This window comes from Patella vulgata, chromosome 5 (assembly GCF_932274485.2).
Source record: "Patella vulgata chromosome 5, xgPatVulg1.2, whole genome shotgun sequence".
NCBI lineage: Eukaryota > Metazoa > Mollusca > Gastropoda > Patellidae > Patella > Patella vulgata.
Window position 1 is genome coordinate 70,826,445 of NC_065883.2, and position 22,996 is coordinate 70,849,440.

The window sequence follows — 22,996 nt, forward strand, 5'->3', positions numbered from 1 at the left end:
CATTTATAAATAGCCAAGAACTCCTTAATTACTGGGTGGGGGGGGTGGCCGAATGTTTAGCACGTGCACGCTGTATCATAAGGTCTGTCATTGAGTCAGCTTGAGTGGTTTCGAATCCCAGGTTGTACGTGACAAGGAGTAGATTCGCCTGTGCAACCTCGTGGGTTTTCTCCGAGTCCTCGAGTTTCCTCCCACTGCAAAAGAGTCCCGAAATGACTTAGTTTGTGTCGAGTGGACTTTAAACCTCAATTCTCGCTCCCTAATACCCCATCAGACTGAGGTGGCGTCCTTACTGCCACACTACGGCGACGGAAAATGGCCCCAGAGCGCGTCAAGATCGCCATAAGCGCGTGGTGGAAACGCGAGATATCGTGCTGAGGTCTCCATGGTCGTGAATGTTCGCCTAGTCACCGCGTTTGTTTTAAGCATGTTCAAAACAAACGCCACGGCTTTGCGATCTAACCTTGAAAGTTTTTATGCCCCGGCCAGACCGTACGGCGACCAGAAAATGCACAAGGTCGCCGGCAAACATGAACACAACGTACGAAAATGTCCCAAAATATTACAAACTCGAAAAAAAATTTGCGTTTTCACATCTTTCCAGGGCAGATCGCAGAACCTTGGCGTTGTAAAACAAACGCTGTGACTCGGCGATCATTTGCAACCATCGAGACCACAGCGCGATATCTGGCGTTTCCACCACGCTTATGGCGATCTTGACGCGCTCTGGGGCCATTTCCCGTCGGCGTAGCAGCACAGTAAAGGCACCCCGGTCTGACGGGGTAAAGAACAAGACTTTTTTAAGTTTGTAAATTTTTTGGGACAATTTTATTTCAATTATATCAAATACCCCCCCCCCCCCCACACACACACACAAAGAATCGCCTGGCAACGGTGCACCTTAGTAATGAAATGAGGTTTAACGTCCTACTCCGACTGAGGTAGTAAAGACGGGCATACGCTATACTGTTTGCTACGAGGAGTATTTTGCCCGGTCAGCTGGGGCTATTGCCAACTCTCAAGGGTTTTTTTACGTGCAAGCTAATCTGTACGCGGGACCCCGGTTTTTCATGTCATCTGAACGACTGTACGTTGTCTCTTGCATGGCCCCGTTTGTCCTGCACCACAGACAAGTAGGAACAACGCCAGAAAATCCAGATATACGTTCTTGACCAACACCGGGATCGAACACGGGACCTCCAGCTTAGCGAGCCAACTTTTTACCCATTGATCCACCGCGGCTCCTGCGCCATCGTAAAACTCACCGGAAGACAAGTTATATAATGCACTACTGCGTCTTCTCAACCAATGAGAAACAGATTTCACATCAAGGTTCGTTCTTCTTTCTGGATTTTTGCTGAGGAGTTTGATAATTTGTTCTTCCATCATTTTAACTAGAGATTGTGTATCCTTGAAATATATTTTATCAAACACAAATTCGTATCAATTCGTGCAAAAATCAAACTGTCGATTATAGTGGATGAAAACCGGTCCTAGTTGAAAGTCTATAATAACGCCATTGAGTGTTATAACTGACTTGTTGTCGACATACGCCACACTTGTTACTGAAATTAGTTCGTGCAATAAGCTCCTATTAATTCATGCAATTTGGGTCAAAAATCAAACTGTCCATTTTAGTGGATGAAAACCGGTCCTCCTCGAAAGTCTTAACACCAGTGTGTGTTATAACTGATTGGATGTCGACATATGACATAATTTTAACTGAAATTAGTAAGCAAACCGACCGTCGTAAATGTTATCGTGTAAATAACACAAATAATTAAAATTTAATACGGTCTGTGATTCTTCTACAATGGTAGGGTGACCCACCATAAATAAATATCTCCATATATCTCGACAATTTCGCCACAATATTTATATATATGCCAAGCCTCAAATCAGTTTCACACAATTATAGTCACTAAATAAACGATCATGTTGTACTTAATAAGCTATGACCATTAATCATCTATAAATAATAGACTGAAAACTGGTTCCATGTGTCGTCCATAACATCCAGACACTTCTGAGTAAAAGATAGGTTACGTGCCCTTATTTTGAAATTAGTCTCGCTTAACCAGTCTTTCGACCATTCTAGGGCTGATTGACAGGTCGGGATAATCAAGACTACTTTTTTACGAAACATAACAGAAAGCTAGAACAAGAAATTGAATTTAGAAATGAGCACGTTAGCTAGCTCAACAATTGTTTTATGAAGCTTGTAAAAGTAAAATGAAACTACTGCTAGTATCATGTTCCTGTCTAACCCGAGTGTTTCTGAGATATTATTTGTACTAAACCAAAAGATGCCGCTCTTAACGGTACAGTTAATGATAAAGCGATTTAAAAATTGAAACGAAAGTAATTTCTAAATCTGCTGTAATAACCAAGAAGCTTAATTTTACTGCTATTCAAAATCGTCAACAAAATTTTTTTTACGCATGTAATAGTTGATAGATTTGTAGAGAATTGCACGTGCCATGGCTATTTATAGTATCATACTGTCAGAAAGCTGGCCTCGACACGGCGAATGTGCACGCTTCAGTGGTAGTCTCGAACTATCAGCGGTTGACTGTATTTCTGTAGGTGCGTGGGTCGCCCTAACAATGGCGAAGGCCTAAAAAATAGCAATAATGCGACTTGATGATCGGGATTCCTTTATTCCCCGCGTGGTTTTTATTCTGCTGTAAAATTGAGAAGTACTGGAAAATTTTATTCTGCTAATAATACGAGAAGGCGTATATTTTAAATGCTATTTAAAGACGTGTCTTCTATTCACTTAATTCACAAAATATTCTGTGAATCACAGACACCGCAAATAATACTTTATGTGCCCCTAAATTAAAGGGATATAACAGCCAGTATATACGTAGTGCACGTAATAATATACCTACACACATTTCGATGTGAGTACCACCCCCCTACCAAAATTTCCCTTCCACACATACCCACATGAATAAGCATCCCTTAAAATGACTACGGATTGCGTTAACAAAGAATTAAATCCATACCTTTACTTTTTTAATGTTCAATTACTATCTTCATATTTAAGATACTGTTGCGTTAAACGACAAAATATATACCTACGTTTACTCAGTGAAACTCGGGATTGAAGTAATAAACCTTAGAAATACGGCTAATGTTATCACGTGTTTAAAAGCAACTTTAATACAACTGAATATGACTAGTTTATAATGCTATAGAGCACAAATAGAGACGACACCAATTAACACACTACATGGTCAATTGAACACTTTCCCCACTCTATTAACTCTGTATTCAATATTGGTTTAATAATGTTGGACTTCGTTTACTTTATTCATAAAACGAGAGGGTTATTACATATGTATCAAGTACTAACACCTGTTTCAATATTATTACTTTTTATATTTGCATACAACACGAAATAGTCCTGTCGTTATAATACCGTGATAACAAGTTCCTTACTATAATATACAATGAATTAGTATTCAGAGTGGATTTCTTTTATTACTTAGTCAATGGTGGATGTCAATATCAATATTGGTCACACTTGATCAAGCGTACGAAAACATCGATCTCGGAGAGAGAGAGAGAGAGAGAGAGAGTTTAACGTCTACTCGACATAGATTAGATCATTTCGGAAGTAAGATATGGTGTCATTCTGACTATTAAGTGGTTTCCCGGGTCAGTATAGGATGAACTCCATTTCGGGATCCGATTAGGGATTGAGATTTAAAAGATATAGGTTGACATTCATCCAGTATCAAATATATTTTGATTGGACTTTCTGACCTACGATTGGCGCCGTCTCACTGTCAATCTGATTAAAACACAGATCCTATTTCGATTCGTTTTTTTTTTTTTGTTATAGTTCAAAATTTCGCTTTACTTGTCTTTGCTATACTAGGGCCTACAAACATATTGTTTTTAACATTTATTTGGACAAAATTTAAAGGAAATTGTCCATATTTCGTACAGAAAAGTAATAAAAATAACAATATATAAAACATAATCATAAACAAAAACATGTTCCTTTGACAGTGAAACACATCTTGATTGAGTGAAAACATCTCAAGTACATTAGATCTAAATACTACCGTTGCCAGTCAGTACGTCAGCTATTTGCTCAACCGGAGCTATATGACAAAGTGCTAACATTTTTAAAAGAGACAAACTTTTATTCTCAATTTTAATTGTATATATTTAATCATGTATATCTTTTTAAATATTTATATATGTAAAAGATTTGTTATATTTATTCTTAATAAATATATTTTCTGTAATATTTGTTTTTATTTACATATATAAATTCATTTATGTGATATCGTTTTAATTTGTCTCGTTAGATTCCCCCATATGTTTGGCGCAATATAGCCCGGTTGGAGCTGACGTGCCATAAAACCATATTTCATTCATTCATTCACAAACAAAAAAAATCATATTTGATCTTGAAAATCAGTTTTCTGATTATGGAATAATAAAATCAAACTAGGAAGTATGTTTTCTTTGACCAGATACGAAATATTAATAAAATATGAAATTTTATAAATGGAAATGAAACAAACAAAAACCTTTACATTTAGGTTGACCTACATTTATGTCTATCTATACATATTTACTACGTTTAAATCAACAATGAAACTGTATCAATAATTTTTAATGGGGATAAAATTAATGGAAATCATTCTTATTTCTGACGGGAATTGAAAAAAAATAACAATATCACAATAATAAACTAAAAAATTCTTTAATCTTAGAAACATTTCTATTTATATCCTTTACAATGATTTTAAGTTTTCTCTAAATAATTATAAAGTATAAAAAAATCACACTTGATAAATGCACCATAATTTAAAAAAATGTAGCCTATAACTATAAGTTATAACAATAAAAACAATAAGGCAGCTAAATTTCAATCAAATCTTTTACCAAGTTCTAGGAACCTGAAAAATTAGAGAAAATGTGATTAAACAATATTGGTAAACAATAATCAAATGAATTGGGGTTTAACGTACTGGTTCTCTCTGTATTGTTTTTGTTTTTTGACAATTACATGAAATGAAGACTGGCCTACGCCGTGCCATGTGCTATATGAAGAAATTGATAAGAGAGAGAAATGGGGTTTAACGTCCACTCGACACAAACTAGGTCATTTCGGGACTAACATATGGTTTAACTTTATTTACATATATCGCTTGCGCGTAGGGGTCTTTAGCAGTGGGAGGAAACCGGAGGCCCGGAGAAAACCCACGAGGTTGGACAGGAGACCCTACTCCTTGCCACGTACAACCGGGGATTCGAAACCACGCCAGTCGACTCAATGACAGACTTGATGATACAGCGCGCGCACGCTAACCATTCAGCCATACACCCCCCCCCCTCCGAAATTGATAAAGCATACGATTCAAACTAATTTTATTTCTTTCGTAAATAACAAATCCAGTCTCAAAGAATTAAAACTGTTATTATTTCAAGTATTTTCTCGAATTAGCACGTGTCTAACGGTCGTCTCACTGTAATTTGATATAGTCTTGGTCAACAGTACCTCCTAATGTAAAGCGTAAGGGGAATATTCGTCGGAATGATAAAGACTACATTTGACAAGCCTTCCGCCATTACAGAATGGCCGATAAAATTTCGGTCATCTCAGAAAAATTGCATTTTTACGACTTGCACGTCCACTTATGGAAATAAATGAAAGTGGATCTTATAAAGGAATAATTCATCCATACTTTAGCAAGTTTTTTACCCGGCGCATCTTCCACGAAAAAAGTTACAAAATTTCAAACTTTTCAATCAGCGAATTACAGAATGGCCGATAAAATTTCGGTCATCTCAGAAAAATTGCATTTTTACGACTTGCACGTCCACTTATGGAAATAAATGAAAGTGGATCTTATAAAGGAATAATTCATCCATACTTTAGCAAGTTTTTTCCCCGGCGCATCTTCCACGAAAAAAGTTACAAAATTTCAAACTTTTCAATCAGCGAAAAAAAATATTCTTACCTTGTTATGAGTGACAAACTTTCCATGCGCCGCAACCTTGACCTCTTAACTGTTTTCGGTTGAATGGAACCGGTATGAATTGCAGGAAATCGACACGAGGCCGTAATGCAAGACCTACTTTTCGCGAAAAAATTGCTCCATATTTGTGACAGCCAATTGGAGGCAGACTCGGTACCCATTTTCCATATCCCGGTACCCACAAATTGTAGTGCCGGCTATTTTTAGATATATTTGTCTCCCTCCTTTCCTGCCATTTTGCATGCTTATCTGTATTGACTTTTTGATGTAGAATTGATGAAGAGGCATTGAATTTATATTTTCTGCCTGGTTTGGTGTCAGATTGAGAATTGTAAGGCGGAAGACCATAAGGAGTAAAGAGGCTTTGTTTTGTTTTTGCACTAACACGGACATGATATTCTGACCCCAGTCTGCTATGAATTTCAGTGAATTGAAATTTTGGTGGTCAAACTCATACAAATTTAGTACTCTGGTGATCCCATGATGTCATACTTGCTGTGCTGTAAAGCGAAGTTCTCAACGAAATTTAGGGAATGGGCCACAGCATGTAGGACACCACTGATTTAACATTGGAGTCAATGGAGAAATTAATGGTGGTCTGCCGCCAATTAAGAAAAACGAGTTACGTCCCTTTTTCGGTTGGCACACGCTACCTGAATTGGATTTTTAAGGGAGATAATTCCAAAATTTAATAGGTCATCCTAATTTACAGTATTAAGATTATATTGTTTTAAAATGTCACTTAAAATATTTATTACATGTATATTTTTACAACAAATACCTATAAATTGTTTTTATTTGAACATACAGAAAACGTTATAATTCAGTTTTTCTCTGGGTGACCTACTTACCCTTGCATCATTCGATGTCTGGTTTAGTCGGCCATTTCGAATTCAAAAGCGGTATGTGCATGATGTGTAATCAACATAAATAACAGTGACGGGTTTACATTTAAATGGCATCGCGTAGCCGGTTGCTATTTGATACGAGGTTTCGATATACTATTGAAACCCACTATTTGTATTTCTCTATTACGTGAGTTGTTCTCCCAACCAGTTACGGTCATAATAAAAATGTTACACTTCATGATATAGATAGATAGGGGAGACCGGGGCACATTGAGTCATTTTTTGCTTTATTAAGCACAATTTTCTTCCAAATTGTCACAGGCATCTGAATTTTCACCCACAAGAAGTTTGATATATTGGCCTTTATCATGTGAAATATAAAGACAAGGGAAATATGTCTTGTATAAGCTGCCAAAGATTTTGAAAAAAATGGCTCACAGTGCCTCATGGTCGGGGTAAGTTGAACCACCTGTCGGGGCACTTTGAACATTGACTGATTATGACTCAAAACACCACAATTTTCTTAAACAGATTGAGAATTTTATTTTGAAATAACAAAATCAAATAATGTTAATACTTAAATTTCTGTTAACAAATATAATGAGCAAATGTTTATTGGCATTTATACTTCTCCAAATTGATCGGAAAATGCAATATAGCTGAAACACGCTTTGTACCGCCAGTATTCAGTGGCTTAGGTAGACGCATGATTATATTCCCCTTTTCAACTTCTGATATATCTTCAATAACAGGCTGGACAAATTTACCAGGTGCTTTAAGACTTTTTCTATAGAATGACACAATATAGTTTTCAAAAATATCGATAACTTTTCCAACATAGTGAAAGGATTTATTAGAATTGATTGCTGTTAATCTCACAAGGACATAATCTTCAATTTCAGGTTCTCTTTCTAAATCTATTTGTTCATCTTCTAATTCTTCAGTCATCGGTATTACTTTCACTTCCTGTACTATAAGTGTTGTCACTTTCTTCATCAGATTCTTCTACATTTTCTTCAACTTTTCACTTCTTTGTTGTCTTTTTGGTTAATTTTAATGATTTCTTTCTCTCCTTTTCAGCTGATAATTCAATCAGTTTTTCTTTTTCGGGTGTACTCGTTAAAACTTTGGCTGATCCCAATGGTCGTCCTTTTCGTTTTGGATTGAGAGTTCTGGTCATCTCAGGAAATGGTCTGATGGTTTCTAACTCAGATGTACTAGTAGTTGATGTGTCAGGAAACACAAAAACTTTACCTGATGTTGATGGCATATTCATTGATGTTGGGCTACTTGCTTGGGTGGGTGTTTCTGGGCTGGTAGTCTCAGATAGAGATGAACTTGATTCAGTTTGACGTATATCCAAATGGGCTGGGATATGTATATTTATAGGTGGTGGCTTGACAACAGTTGATGGCAAGAATTCAGACTCAGTAAAAATATCAGAGTTTAAAGGGAAGATACCTCCTTTTCGAAATCCCTCAACGATGTTCGAATTTGAACACGCTTGATGATATGCTCGAGAAAAACAGCTTGGTAGATCGTATATAGTGATCCTCTTCCCTGGATTGGACAAATTCCACTCATTAACTGCCCGATTGTAGTAGCGTTTGAGGGGTCCATAAACGCTTATATCAAGAGGTTGCAATTTGTGTGAGCAGTGAGGAGGAAAAGTTGTCAATCCATTTTCTCTGGCAATGCCTATTACCTCTATGCTGACGTGGCTCTCATGGTTATCCATCAATAATATTGCTGGTTTGTCTTTACTACAATTCATGTGTTTAATGAAATGCTTTAAAACCGTTGGAAACAATTCTCCATTGATCCAACCACTCTGAGCTGCCAAGCCCAACGTTCCATTTGGTGCTCCAGTTACCATGTAATCCTTATAATTCACCCTCGGAAAAATCATTGCTGGTGGAAGGGACTGACCAGTTGCTGACACACAGTGACAAGAACTCCTCGCTCACCTGCAGTGATCTGACCCACCTGTTTCATACCTTTCTGTGATATAACCTTTTTTTACAGCTTGTACAGTGGTTATATCGCATTCATCCAGGTTATATATGGATCCTTGCTCAAACTTATACTCAGTCATAGTGGTCTTTAAGATCCAAAAAATTTTTGAAACTGCAGTTTTGTTGAACCCATGGGCTCTTCCGATACTAGTGGCTTCAGGTGACCGGAGACTCAGTTTTGAATGGCGTTTCATAAAGCATGCCATCCACTCCTTGCCAGCTATTTCAGTATCTATCCATGTTTGGGGGACCCTTTTTTCAACTTTACAGCATATTCGCAAGCAAGTTTCCTAACTGCTGTATAACCAAGTCCGTGGAACAATTTTGAGCATTTAATTATGTAACTTTCTAAGCTCTTCTCTTCCTCTTCAGAAAATATTAATCTGTTTTTATAGTTGGGTTTCATATCATATTTATTGATAGGCCTACTTTGTTTGTCAGCTTTTTTCACATATCTTGACAAAGTTGTTCTATCTTCAGATCAGCTGCAACAGATCGAATTGATTTTCCCTTCTTAACCTCTTTTACACCTCTCTCTGACCTCTGTCTGTCTTTGATTTGTAACTTCGAACCATTATCATTCCATTTATAACCAATTTAGCACAAATCTGAAATAATTAAATTAAATTATATTGCATATTAAAACTGAATTAAGTATAGGCAATGCTTGGGGTACTTTGAACCACCTGTTCAATGTGCCCCATGTAATGTGTCTCAACTTTCCCGATCTAATTTTAGAGACATTTTGGAGGCCATTTTTTACACATAGTAAGAGATAGGCAAAAACAATGTGACATCTAGCAGACGTTTCAGTTGTCATTTAAATTAAGTTTACTGGTAAACTTTATCTAGAAAAGCGTTGAAATTAGGACACATCAAAGTTATTTTGCGGAAATTACTTTAAGGCCCCCAAAACAGAAAACAAAGCTTAGAAAAACTTACCTACTAGAAGAAGGCCCTGTAAATTTTCCTCAAGGGAGATAACTCTCAGGTCTTGTATCTGTTAATGTATTAGAAGCCTAAGCCAACAGTTAATGAATTGTGGGGAGGTGGCTCAATGTGAACGACTGATCAATGTGCCCTGGTCTCCCCTAGATGGCCACATATACTGCCTGCGTATATGTATGTTAGGCCTCCGAGTATTTCTTTCTCTAGATTTATTCAATGTTCGAGAAAATAGGTTTATTAAAGCTTGGTTAAACAAAGTAACAGATTATGTTTATCAGAACTCGGGATTGAATGAAATGGCGGTTTATGAAACTGTGGCACCCGCTGGCCTCTACAGAGTCAAACATTTGGTAATCGCTAGGATACAAGCCAAATATACAAATTTTAAATTTAGCAAACGTTTAACGTATTATACCAACAGTTGCTATTTATAGTACATTCTTCATTTCCTTTCAAATGGGCCGCTATTATTAAGTAGTTAGCAGTATATCCAATATAAAGGAATAGAAATCCCGGTTATACACCCTCAGTTACTATTTATTATAGGAAACTTTCCCTGTTGGAATTGTTCATGTAAATGTCACAACAAGGGATAAATTCACGCAAAGTCCACGTTGATTTTTAAAATCCATTTATAAAGTCCAGTTAGGCGGAATACAATATACAATAGTTTAGTACGATCTCACACTCTTTGACAAAATTCTATACGTTCACATGCCCGTATTCATTAGCCAATCTGAGCAGAACAGTAGGACATTAAACCCCATTTCATTTTTATACGTCCACATTGAAATGCGGTCGTATATTGTCGCCCCCGTCAGTCCGCGTCCACAATTGCTTGCTCTAGAGGCTAAAGTTAATATCCGATTGACTTTAAATATATATATATATATATATATATATATATATATATATATATATATATAGTGTTTAAGGTCATGAGACGAAGACGCCTATTGATTTTCAGCGATTTCTGATAATTACTGCCAGAGTTATGGCCCTTGATCACTTCCAAAAAATCTTGTGGATGCTCTACAGGCCAAATTAATATCCGGTTGACTTTAAATTTATACACAGTGTTTACGGTCACGAGACGAAGAAGCCTATTGATTTTCAGCGATTTCCGATAATCACTTTCAGAGTTGTGGCCCTTGATCACTTAAAAAAAAATCGTGTGGACGCTGTAGAGGCTAAAGTTAATATCCGATTGACTTTAAATTGATACACAGTGTTTCAGGTCATGAGACGAAGAATATTGGTTTTCAGCGATTTCCGATAATTTTTTGCCAGAGTTATGGCCCTTGATCACTTTGAAAAAACTTGTCGACGCTCTAGAGGCTATAGTTAATACCCGATTGACTTTAAATTTATACACAGTGTTTGGGGTCATGAGACGAAAAATCCTATTGATTTTCAACGATTTCAGATAATTTCTATCAAAGTTATGGCCAGAGGCTAAAGTTGTCATCCGATTGACTTCAGATTGATACAGATAGTACAGTGGAGCATTTTAAACAGTCAAATTTGAAGACCGGGTCAAATAGCACACCTGCATACCTTGTGAATTATTGCTCCTAGCAGCAGTTTGGTCATCAAACATCCAATCATGACGATGATCATTCTAATCATCACTGCTACATCTGATATTGGTATCACCACTGGGTTCATAGTCTGCATTTGCCGTCGAATCATCTGCATCGGTTGATTCTTGACTGAAGATTGAAGATCAAATTAACTTATGAAATAAAAAGTTGTTATCTATGTCATTATTAGATCTAATTACCATAACGGCCAATTTAATCAAATCACTAAACATTGTTTCATGGGAACCGCCCCCCTTCCGGAGGGCTTTCGGGACCGAGAGTGGCAGTAAAGGGGGGGGGGCATAATTCTACTGTAAATGAAGAAAATTAACTTAAAACAATCTGACTTATCTGCAGTTATTTGCATTGGTTTCTTAGGGTTAGCTGGGTATATCTGCATGAACGATGAAAATATGACTAAAAAGTTTTTAGTGGCAGCTGCAATGTTAAGCCGTACTAAATCATAATTGTCTCCGTCCTCTAAAAATTTTCAAAAATTTTTTTTTTTAATGAAATGCGGTTTTATGGCACGTCAGCTCCAATCAAGCTATATTGCGCCAAACATATGGTAAATAGTATCAAAGAATTCATGTACACCAATAAAAGCAAATATCACAGTATATTAAGCAATAAAAAATATAAAAATGAAAATAACTTCATGTACACAAATATTTAAAATTAGATGATCTATATATTTACAATTAAAATTGTTTTTAAAAAGTAGTAGTTTACATTACAGACCCGGTTGGGCAAATAATTGACTTAACGATTTGCAACGGTAATGCTTCGATCTGATGCCCCTAAGAAATTTGCACTCAATCAGAATGATCTTTAAAAAAAAGGATGGGTTTTATTTATATTTATTCTAACAAAACAAAACAAACCTGGGTATGTGAACAAATCGAAAATATCGATTAAATCGTCATCTTTTCCTTCAACCACCTTAGACACTAACGATTAACGGATCAATCGTTTCGGCAGATTAATTAGGAGTCATATATTATGAGTATCGTGTAAACTTTTCGCTCACCTGTGACATGTCAAAGTCCCTATCATTGTCTGAAAGTAATAGCGGAGTCCCTCTTTGCATACGGCATTTTTCGTCATCTCCGGATTCAGTGTTGGACAGATGCCGTTATAACACTTCTGTTTCGTTATGTCGATTTGTCTAAATGTGAACATGACTTTGTGACCATCATTCACATTCATCCGTGAGCTCTATTTCAGTCCATTGATCCAGTGTGTAGTTTTGAAACGTGTCCATATATTTTTTTTTATCAATAACCAAATAAATACAACTTTAACGTTTTTTTGTCTGTCTTTCATTGTTCGTGTCCAAATATCAAACATATTATCTACTATTAGTAGACATTTATTCTTCTCTGAACACGAAAATGAGTTCACATCATTAGTGGACTTTATTACCACAGGAAGAAAGTCTGTTTTCTTGTAATACGGTGTTATTAGTAGATATTTATTGTTCTCTGAACACGAAAATGAGTTCATATCATTAGTGGACTTTATTACCAGAGGAAGAAAGTCTGTTTTCTTGTAATTAGGTGTTAGCTATTATCCAAGACATTGTGGTCTTGCCATCCCCGACAGCTCCAATGATACCCAGTACAAAATTTGTACTGTGTCCAATATCAATAACCAAATAAATACAACTTTAACTTTTTTTGTCTGTTCTTTCATTGTTCGTGTCCAAATATCAAACATATTATCTACTATTAGTAGACATTTATTCTTCTCTGAACACGAAAATGAGTTCACATCATTAGTGGACTTTATTACCACAGGAAGAAAGTCTGTTTTCTTGTAATACGGTGTTATTAGTAGATATTTATTGTTCTCTGAACACGAAAATGAGTTCATATCATTAGTGGACTTTATTACCAGAGGAAGAAAGTCTGTTTTCTTGTAATTAGGTGTTAGCTATTATCCAAGACATTGTGGTCTTGCCATCCCCGACAGCTCCAATGATACCCAGTACAAAATTTGTACTGTGTCCAATACCAAACATATTATCTACTATTAGTAGACATTTATTGTTCTCTAAACACGAAAATGAGTTCTCTGAACACGAAAATGAGTTCATATCATTAGTGGACTTTATTACGAGAGGAAGAACGTCTGTTTTCTTGTAATACGGTGTTATTATCCCAGTGTTGACGATCCCTACACCAACGACGTCTTGCCTGAATGTTATGATCTCTCAAACAAGGGATCACGCGCTGATCTGATTTGCTGTGATGACACGATTTCTCAAGGCCAAGGTACGGATAAATCGATTCTGGGCTTGAGTTGTCGACCTGAGCGTGGTCTGTCCTGTACAGATTGTGTATCACGGTATCTGGACCATAGCCTGCTTATGACAGACAGATTGTTAGCTATTATCCAAGACATTATGGTCTTGACATCTCCAATGATACCCAGTTCAAAATGTGTACTGAGTATGCGCTCTCCTTCTTGACAAACCCTGTCCTTAACGAAGTTTTCTGGATCCGTATCAAGATAGATTTCAGTATGTTTTCTTGCAAGGAGGTGTTGGCTACTATCCAAGCCATTATGGTCTTACCATCCCCAACAGCTCCAATGATACCCAGTACAAAATTTGTACTAAGTATACGCTCTCCCTCTTGACAAACCCTGGCCTTAACGAAGTTTTTTTTTTAATTCCGTATCGTGAAGATAAGGTTACAGTCTATTTTCTTGTAAGAAGGTGTTAGCTACCATCCAAGACAGCTCCAATGATACCCAGTACAAAATGTGTACAGAGTATACACTCTCCCTGGTCTTAACAAAGTTTTTTGAATCGTATCATGAAGATACGTTCCAGTCTCTGTTTTCTTGTAAGGTGTTAGCTACCATCCCAGACCTCTCCAATGATACCCCGTACAAAATGTGTACTGAGTATACACTCTCTTTCTTGACAAGCCCTAGTCTTGACAAAGTTTTTTGAATCCGTATCATGAGGATAGATTTCAGTCTCTGTTTTCTTGCAAGGTGTTAGCTATAATCCATGCCATTATGGTCTTGCCAACTCCAACAGCTCCATTGATACCCAGTACAAAGTATACGCTCTCCTTCTTGATAAGCTCTGGTCTTAAAGTAGTTTTTTGAATCCGTATCATAAAGATAGGTTTCAGCTTTAGCAAAAAATTAAAAATAAATTAATTTAATATTGAAATGTACGAGGTAATTATATATGCAGTGCATATTAATTACGCTCGGTAAACCAATTGTTAGCCAAATAAAAAGTTATATCAGATGTCCTATAAAGAGTTTATATACATATGTATGTAAGGGCAAAGCGATGTGGACAAGATGTCACGAAAGTACAGTCTTCTCGATCATCATTTCTTTCCATATTCTAGAGTGCCCGATATGGAAAAGAAAAATAAAACCGGAAAAGACATATCGTATCCGGAAGCCAGGAAGTTGGTTGAGGCTACAACCCCAACATTTGCAACATCTTTTGCAAATGCAGGCAAGCCAAACACCACTTCTATTGCTTTCCAAACGCCTGTTGAATTTCAAGCCGAGACGAAAGATTGTTCGTCACTAGCAAAACCTATTATTCCACCTAAGAATAACAATAAAATTCCCGGTACTCAAGTCTTTAATACGTCTGGCGAGTCTTGAGATTGTGCCCCCCCCCCTCCTCAAGCAATCGGTAGAATGTCACCCAATAAAAGGAACGTACTGCTAAAGGCGTTCCTCAAAATTCAATTCCTTCCGCAGTAGGAAGGGTGACGGGGATCATGTCGGAACCTATAACAGGTTCGGGATACAGGACAATCGGATGGATGTTGTTGTATATGACCCCAAACTATGGAGGGGGATACTCGCCAAAACTCTCAATTTGTGAAAATACATTTGTCGATTTGTGAAAGTACATTTGTTAATTTGTCAAAATACAAAATACATTTGTCGATTTGTGAAAGTACATTTGTTAATTTGTCAAAATGCAAAATACATTTGTCGATTTTTGAAAATGCATTTGTTGATTTGTCATACAACAAAAATACATTTTTTCATGTGTGAAAATACCTGTCTAACCTACAAAGCACAAATTTTGAAATAACACAGCTTAACTTTACAGTTTCAAGATATGTAATTTCAACATTTGTATTTTCAACATTTGTAGTTTCAACATTTGCAGTTTCAACAGTTGTATTAACGACACTTGCATTATCAAGCCTTGCATTAACAAGCCATGCGTTAGCGAACTATGACCATATTTGGGTTGATGACGTTGATCATTAATCCGGAAAACGCCGAGTTTGGTCCTACAATGATGTCTCCCGTCTCAATAAAAATATCTCTTCTTGGGTGGAGTTTTTCAAGGGGAACTACTCCCATTATTTCCGTTCTTCAAACAGCAAATGAAACTAGTTTATAGGCAAATTCGTAAGTAATTCTCTCTGTGAATCAGATTGGTTTATAGGCTAGAGTAATATTTTTTAATTAGTAAATTTAGACAGTTTTAATTTGTAAAATCATATATCAACAGACATATCAATAATACAGGTGAAATTAGTTTTTGTTGTCAAAATTTATATTTGAAGATATTTGCACGAATTCGCGGAATTGGGGTGACACTGTGACTTTGAAACAGACACATAAATAGTAGTAGTTTTAGGCTATAATATTAATAATACCGTAGATCCACACATCTACTTTGACTAATATTTGAATTAAAATATTTTCTTAGATTTTGTTTTTATATGCATTGTGGTCTAGTCTATGATTACATGTCATTTCGGTCCCGCGTCATTTCGGACTTACGTCATTTCGGACTCCAAAAAATATGTCCCCGACATTTCGGACTCGGGTAGGTGACATTTCGGACTCGGGTAGGTGACGTTTCGGACTCGGGTAGGTGACGTTTCGGACTCGGGTAGGTAAGATAGAATTATACAACACACTGACGCCAATTTACTTTATAAACTATTTTATTTATCAACATAGCATAAAATGATAACATCGATTTATAACAACGGGCATATTATTTTATTTTTAAACATACCATATAGCGATAACAACGGTCATATAAAACATTCATTTATTGTATAAATACATACACATTCATACATTAACGCAACATTTATAACAACACGTGTATTTATTTGATGAAAAAATAGCTTTAGTCGGCTATTCATTTTTTTTTTTTTTTTTTTTCATTTTTTTAATTATGTAATTGTTTTTCACTGAGCGGGTGGACCATACAAATGACTTATTTTTTTTAATAGTCTACTAGTGCTCATCTGTTTTTCATTGTATGAATCCCATATATTAAAAAGTTGGCCTTCTACATGTCGATACCGACGTCTTTGGTGTCGTCTCATATATATGAATCCCATATATTAAAAAGTTGGCCTTCTACATGTCGATACCGACGTCTTTGGTGTCGTCTATGGTCGTTCAATGGTGAATGATTCTTCGATGTCCATTTCTTCTTCTGTAGGGGGGAGCGGGGCAACACATCTACAGCATTTCCATTCAAAAGCAGTTCTATGTCGGTTTAAACTCCTGTACTCATCCCGAGTGATGCCTGAAATAGTGATAAATAAAATAATAATATTCCCGGATTGCGGGTACGTGTCAATAAATAACAATAACGACAAATTTATAACGTTTCAATAAATAACAATAACTTACAAGCTGAAACGACAAATTTATAACGTTTCAATAAATAACAATAACTTACAAGAAACGACAAATTTAAAACGTTTTAATAAATAACAATAACTTACAAGAAACGACAAATTTAAAACGTTTTAATAAATAACAATAACTTACAAGAAACGACAAATTTAAAACGTTTTAATAAATAACAATAAAGAAAATTTCATTACGTACCGGAATCGCAGGTTCGATGTTGCCATAAAAGACAAGAATCGCACTGGAGGCCTTCTTGTCGAGGACGGACAGGATTGGTACACTTTACGCAATTTCCACTAGCCATGATAGATTCGTGTAAAAATTGAGAATGATTTGAATTGAAATATGGCACATATATATAATACATTTGAGCTTGGGCTCAATCATTTCTTAACGGCTTCATTAATCTCAGCTTGCTTTCATTAATCAACACCAGATTAAATACGAGTTGCAGTGTTTTTATTTCTCAATCATTTCTTAGCGGCTATTAGAAACGCCGATCAGTGTTTTTATTTCTCAATCATTTCTTAGCGGCTATTAGAAACGCCGATCAATTATCGCTATTAATCTTAAATACAACAATGGGATGGTTTCACTAATCGCTGGATTCACTAATCGCTAGATTAAAACAACAATCGCGGATCGATTATCGTCAACAATCTAAACTAATTCATCGTCAACAATCAAAATTTACTCATCAAAATACAATAATATCCGATCAAGTAAATAAACAAATACAAAAAAGGCAAGTAGCATAGGTTTTACTTCAAGTTCAAGTTCAAAGGCGTGTTGTCAAGTAATGGCCTGTATGGGATAAATAAAACAAGACTAACAATGTTTAAATCTTTATTAATGTGAATGGTCTGTCTTGAGCCTCACCTACAACGAAAGAAAAACAGCTATTACTAATATATACACACATAATTTTAAGTTTTATTTGAGTCCGAGTCCGAGTCCGAAATGTCGCCGGTCCGAGTCCTAAATGTCGTTTGACTGAGTCCGAAATGACACCGAGTAAGTCCGAAAAGTCGCCATACTGAGTCCGAAACGACGTTTGTGCTGAGTCCGAAATGACGCGGGACCGAAATGACGTGCTACCTAGTCTATACTGGCGAGAGTTTTTATCCAGATTTAATGAAACTTTGTATGTAGCCTGTAGGGTATCTTTGTCTTCGTAAAATGAAGTTGGGTTCGATAGGCCTAACATTTGCAAGAGTTACTGCTCGTCTGCTCTTTCTTGTGTGCTCTGTATAGAGACTCCAATCAGTGCATAAAAATGAGATGTTAAAAACTCCATTTCATTCATTTATTATCTAAACTAGATGCCATATTTTTTTTTTATCCAAACATATTAATCAAACTTAGGCCAAAAAAATACCTGTGTTTCCTTTTTCCTCTCCAAAAAAAAATATTTCCTCTCCAAAAAAAAATAAGAGTCGGTAGGTAGGGTACTAGGGATTAAGTTTTTTTTTTTTCTGTTTCCCCTGCCCCTTCTTTTTTTTCGCAAATAGTAAGGAAAAATATTCCTGAAATACTCAAGCAAACTGATTTTTATACACCCACATACAAATTACGTGCAGAGTTAAGCCTCTTTTTGGGCAAAGTTCGTCAATTTAGACTTTGTGAGTCGGTAGCTAGGGATTAAGTTGGGTTTTTTTTCCGGTTCCCCTGCGGCCTCTTTTTTTTCGCAAATAGTAAAGAAAAATATTGCTGAAATACTCAACCAAACTGGTTTTTATGCGCCCACATAAAAATTACTTGCAGAGTTATGCCCCTTTTTCGACAAAATTCGTCAATTTAGACTTTGTGAACGCGATAGTCTACAATGTTCATCCGATAGAAATGAAACTTGGCATATCCAAAGATCTCGGATGAGTTCGAATTTGGTGCAATTCGAAAATTACGTTCAGAGTTATGCCCATTTTTTCGACAAACTTCGCCAATTTAGACTGTGAACGCGATAAGAGTCTACAATTTTCATTTGATGGAAACGAAACTTGGCATGTGTCATGGTCCGATCTTAATGAAACTTGTTATGTGTCTTTATCGCTATACAGTGCAGATCAAGTGCGAATTGGTTGCGATGCGATAAAAATCATTGAAGTTACTACCTTACTTGAGCAAAGCTGCTGGTGGGCGTATATCGCATGGCGACCGCTTGTTTTCCTTAAAACTATTTTTTCCCTGACAGGCCTATTTTATTCCTGGATGAACATCCACGAATTCCGGAAGAATATATACCCCTTTCTAGACAACACTGTTTATTCGAACTTAACGATTCTTAGTACCGTACGTATCTTTGTTTCCATGCAATGAAGGTCATGTTTGAATTTGGTTGTGATTCGATAAAAATCGTTAAGAGTTACTGCCTTTAGTTTGCCTGTGCACTTAAGGTGTAAGTCCAGTTATATTTCAAAAATACTTACAGGGTTATTCTGTTTTTGATAATGTCTAATTTTGAGAAAATGTTCTTGTTTTGGGTGTCTGTTGTGTTGTTGTCCAACTAAAATTCTTTTTTATATTTTTCAGAATAAAAATGTCAGATAATGATCTGAAGAAAACTGCTGAGCTTCTTAGGCAGGCAGCCAGAGAACTGGAAGAAAAATCTCGAACTACACAGACTCCTACTACTATATTACCTGGACCGTCAACACCAAATGTCAGCGAAATGCGCCGTTTGTTTTGTCCCTATTCTAGTATTTCGAGGACAAGTAATAAAAGAGTTGCTGGTACTGGTAGACAGAACACATGGACTCATCGTTTTTTTTGTGTGTCAAGTTGCACACAGGTAAAGTATTTATATGATAAATGAACATATTGGAATAAGCTGAATTTTAATAGGGCTCATCATCGCCCAGTCCACAAGGAATTTTTCATACAGCAAGGGCAAGAACTCTGAAAATAAACATTGGATGAATTCTGTATGTGTTCACAATACATTGTGGACTACAGACAAATGAAAGATAGACAGAGACGACATGTTCTTTGGTGGTTGTATTAAAACTATGCAGACACGATTGAATAATAATAATAATAACTTTATTCAGATACTACAAGGCCATAGGCCCATTGTACATCGAATATATAGTATGTTATGAGAACATCGACAAACTAACAATAAACAAAACAGTATACACATTATATACATACAGATGTGACATTCAATTGATAGTGGTACATAGTTTAGGTAGATGTGGTAGTAGGTGATAGCTTGTAGCCATATAGTAATACATATGTCACAGTTGATTTTGACCAAACATTTTACCACAAACATCACATTTAATACAGGGTAATAGTGGGTTGTGATCATTGTAGTTAAGTTGCAATGGCAGGAGCATTAACTGTCAAAAATGACATTAGGAAATCACTAAGTTACTACCTTTTGACATTATTACAACCTGAAGTTAGAAAGGTTCGACATAGATGCTACAACGCAGAATTATGCGGTCAAATCAAATTATTTCAATGTGAAGTTTGGATATTGGATTGTATAAGAGCAAGTTACTACCTTTTACCTTAGGTAGTACGACCAGGAAACTAAATCATGAGATTTGAACATTTGAATAATATTTATTATAGTAAGCTTATATTTCAGATGATTTATATTATTTAAGATTTTCAACAAATTTCTAGCTATTATTTGAATTTATGTACCAGTATGTATTTTTAATATATTTTTAGAACACTGTCCCTGATCGGTTCGCAAGAAAAGTCACACAGGATGCTGGACTGGGAGAAAAAAGAATAACTCTTTTTAAGAATGATGATGCGAAGTATTTTTCAAATGAAATATATTCACATTATCCAAAATTGATAGATGGAGGAGGGTATGATCTAAATCGTGCCATAGGAAGAACCATAATGGAGTTTATTGACCCCCCTCCATCAGGGTACACAAGTGCTTTTCTGGCACAGTCATACATTGGACAAGCCATCATATATATCAAACCCTTACAGAGAGATCTGGATATTACTATTAGTGGGACTCCAAAAGGCATGCAGGTATGTACAGTCGAGTTTTTTATACGCCCACGCCATCGCCCCTGTCCATCTGCCCACAATTTGTTGTAAACCAAATAGAGACCAGAGTTAACAAAACTTACTGTAGTTGTTTATACATCCAGCATATGGAAGAAGCCTATCAACGTTTTCCGAAATTATTCCTGGCAAGCTACCTTATCCACTATTTGATTGATAATACCATTTTTGCAGTAGGTGATAAAATCATTCAACAGATCATTGGCCTTCCTATGGACACTGATCCTGCGCCATTTATGGCAAATGGAAACCTGCATAAATACAAATTCGATTTTCAAGATAGGAGTAAAACTAACTAACTGCACGCAATCTTAATAACACATTTCGATATATTGACGATGTAACTGCCATTAATGATAAGGGAAATTTTAAGCGCTACAGAGACCAAATCTATCCACCTGAACTTGTACTCAATAAAGAAAACACTGGAGATCTACATGCTGCATTCCTTGATATTGATATCACTATTGATGACTGTACTTTTAATACTACTGTATATGACAAAACAGATTATTTCCCTTTTGATGTAATTAAATATCCCTCAACTGAAAGTAATAGTAATAATGAAAATACCTTATATAATGTTTTTTACTCTCAGACATTTAGATTTATAAACATATGTAGCCGTCTTCAAATTTTATAAATAAATTAGTTTCTTTGTATAAGAAATGTTTAAATAAAGGTGCTCTTCACAGCAGACTTCACAGACAAATTGAAAAACTAATAAACAATCACAAATTGGATAAATTTAAAGTCTTTAATTCTAACTTTGGACAGCTAATATTTGATTCGTTATCATAATTTTATATTTTGTAAAATTATATGTTACTCTCCTATGGAGCGAATAGTATTTGACGTTTAGTGACTTGTTGCTGAGTTTGCGCTTACGGAGACCCCGTGGACCACAGCCCTTTCGTCAAGTGATTTTGATTGCTACTGGTAGAGTTTGTTTGTCTTCTCTGGGAGTATTTGCCTTTTTATGTACTGTGTATATTGTGTCTTGTATTATATACTGTCTTGTATATATCTAGTGTTGTGCAGTCTACCTGCATCGTCTATTACATTATATTAAACACAAACTTTTGGTTGAATATAGGATAGAGTAGTGAATGTCAAATTATTAGCATTTAATTTGTAGAGTTTCATAATTCAAGAATTCTATTACATTGGGGTTTTACAGTTTAAAGAATATAAACCTATTCTGATCAGATTTGTGAGATTCAGATATAGCTCTATAATACCGTCTTGATTTCTCCATGTATAATATTCTGGGATAAAAACTGAAACTATCTTTTACTTACAGTCAGATATGATAACACAGGAGTGCATGGATTGCGGTGAAAAAGTGCCTTTAAATAATTTGAGAAAACATATACAAGAATTTCATGAGGTAAGTAAGCATTGCAAACTAATCAAAGGTTAGAAATTAAGCATAATCTTGAAATATGATTTTTATGTGCCCATATGTTATTTTGTTTCGTATATTGTCCTTGCACTAGTCCGTCCATATTTTCGGACCATAATTTGGTCGTATAAAAACCTGTAGCTATGCACTTTAGCCAAGCTCAGCCATAGCACTAATAATATAGTGGCAGTACGGCAAACAGAAAACAATGTGAAATAAAGATCATTGACCGATTAGGAACCCTTAAACCGCATGAAATTAACACAAATTCGTTTTATTATATTGTAGACCTTTTCTATGCCTGTCCTCTTTTCATAATTCATGATACAAATCATAGCTTTAAAACTGTTAGCTACATTACTTGCAAAATCCAGTTTCTAGGTTGTTTTTCTCATGTTTATTTTATTATTTGACCTTTTAAATACATTTCAACACATTTACTATCCAGTACCTAATGTATTACTATTTGTTTTGTTTATATTAC

The 22,996-nt window shown here is 35.8% G+C and overlaps 1 protein-coding gene across 3 annotated transcripts in view; it reads left to right on the forward strand.

Moving 5' to 3' along the window:
- The window catches only part of LOC126820614 (uncharacterized), a 74,187-nt gene that overhangs the window by 43,761 nt on the left and 7,430 nt on the right, over positions 1 to 22,996 (forward strand). The window contains exons 1-4 of one of the 3 annotated variants that reach the window (XM_050548694.2): positions 15,552 to 15,815; positions 19,599 to 19,857; positions 20,751 to 21,071; positions 22,411 to 22,497. The gene's annotated coding sequence lies outside the window, so the exon portion shown is untranslated. Of the gene's footprint in view, positions 1 to 15,551; positions 15,936 to 19,598; positions 19,858 to 20,750; positions 21,072 to 22,410; positions 22,498 to 22,996 lie in introns of those variants that run through there. The other 2 variants (XM_050548696.2, XM_050548695.2) reach the window with 2 other exon arrangements.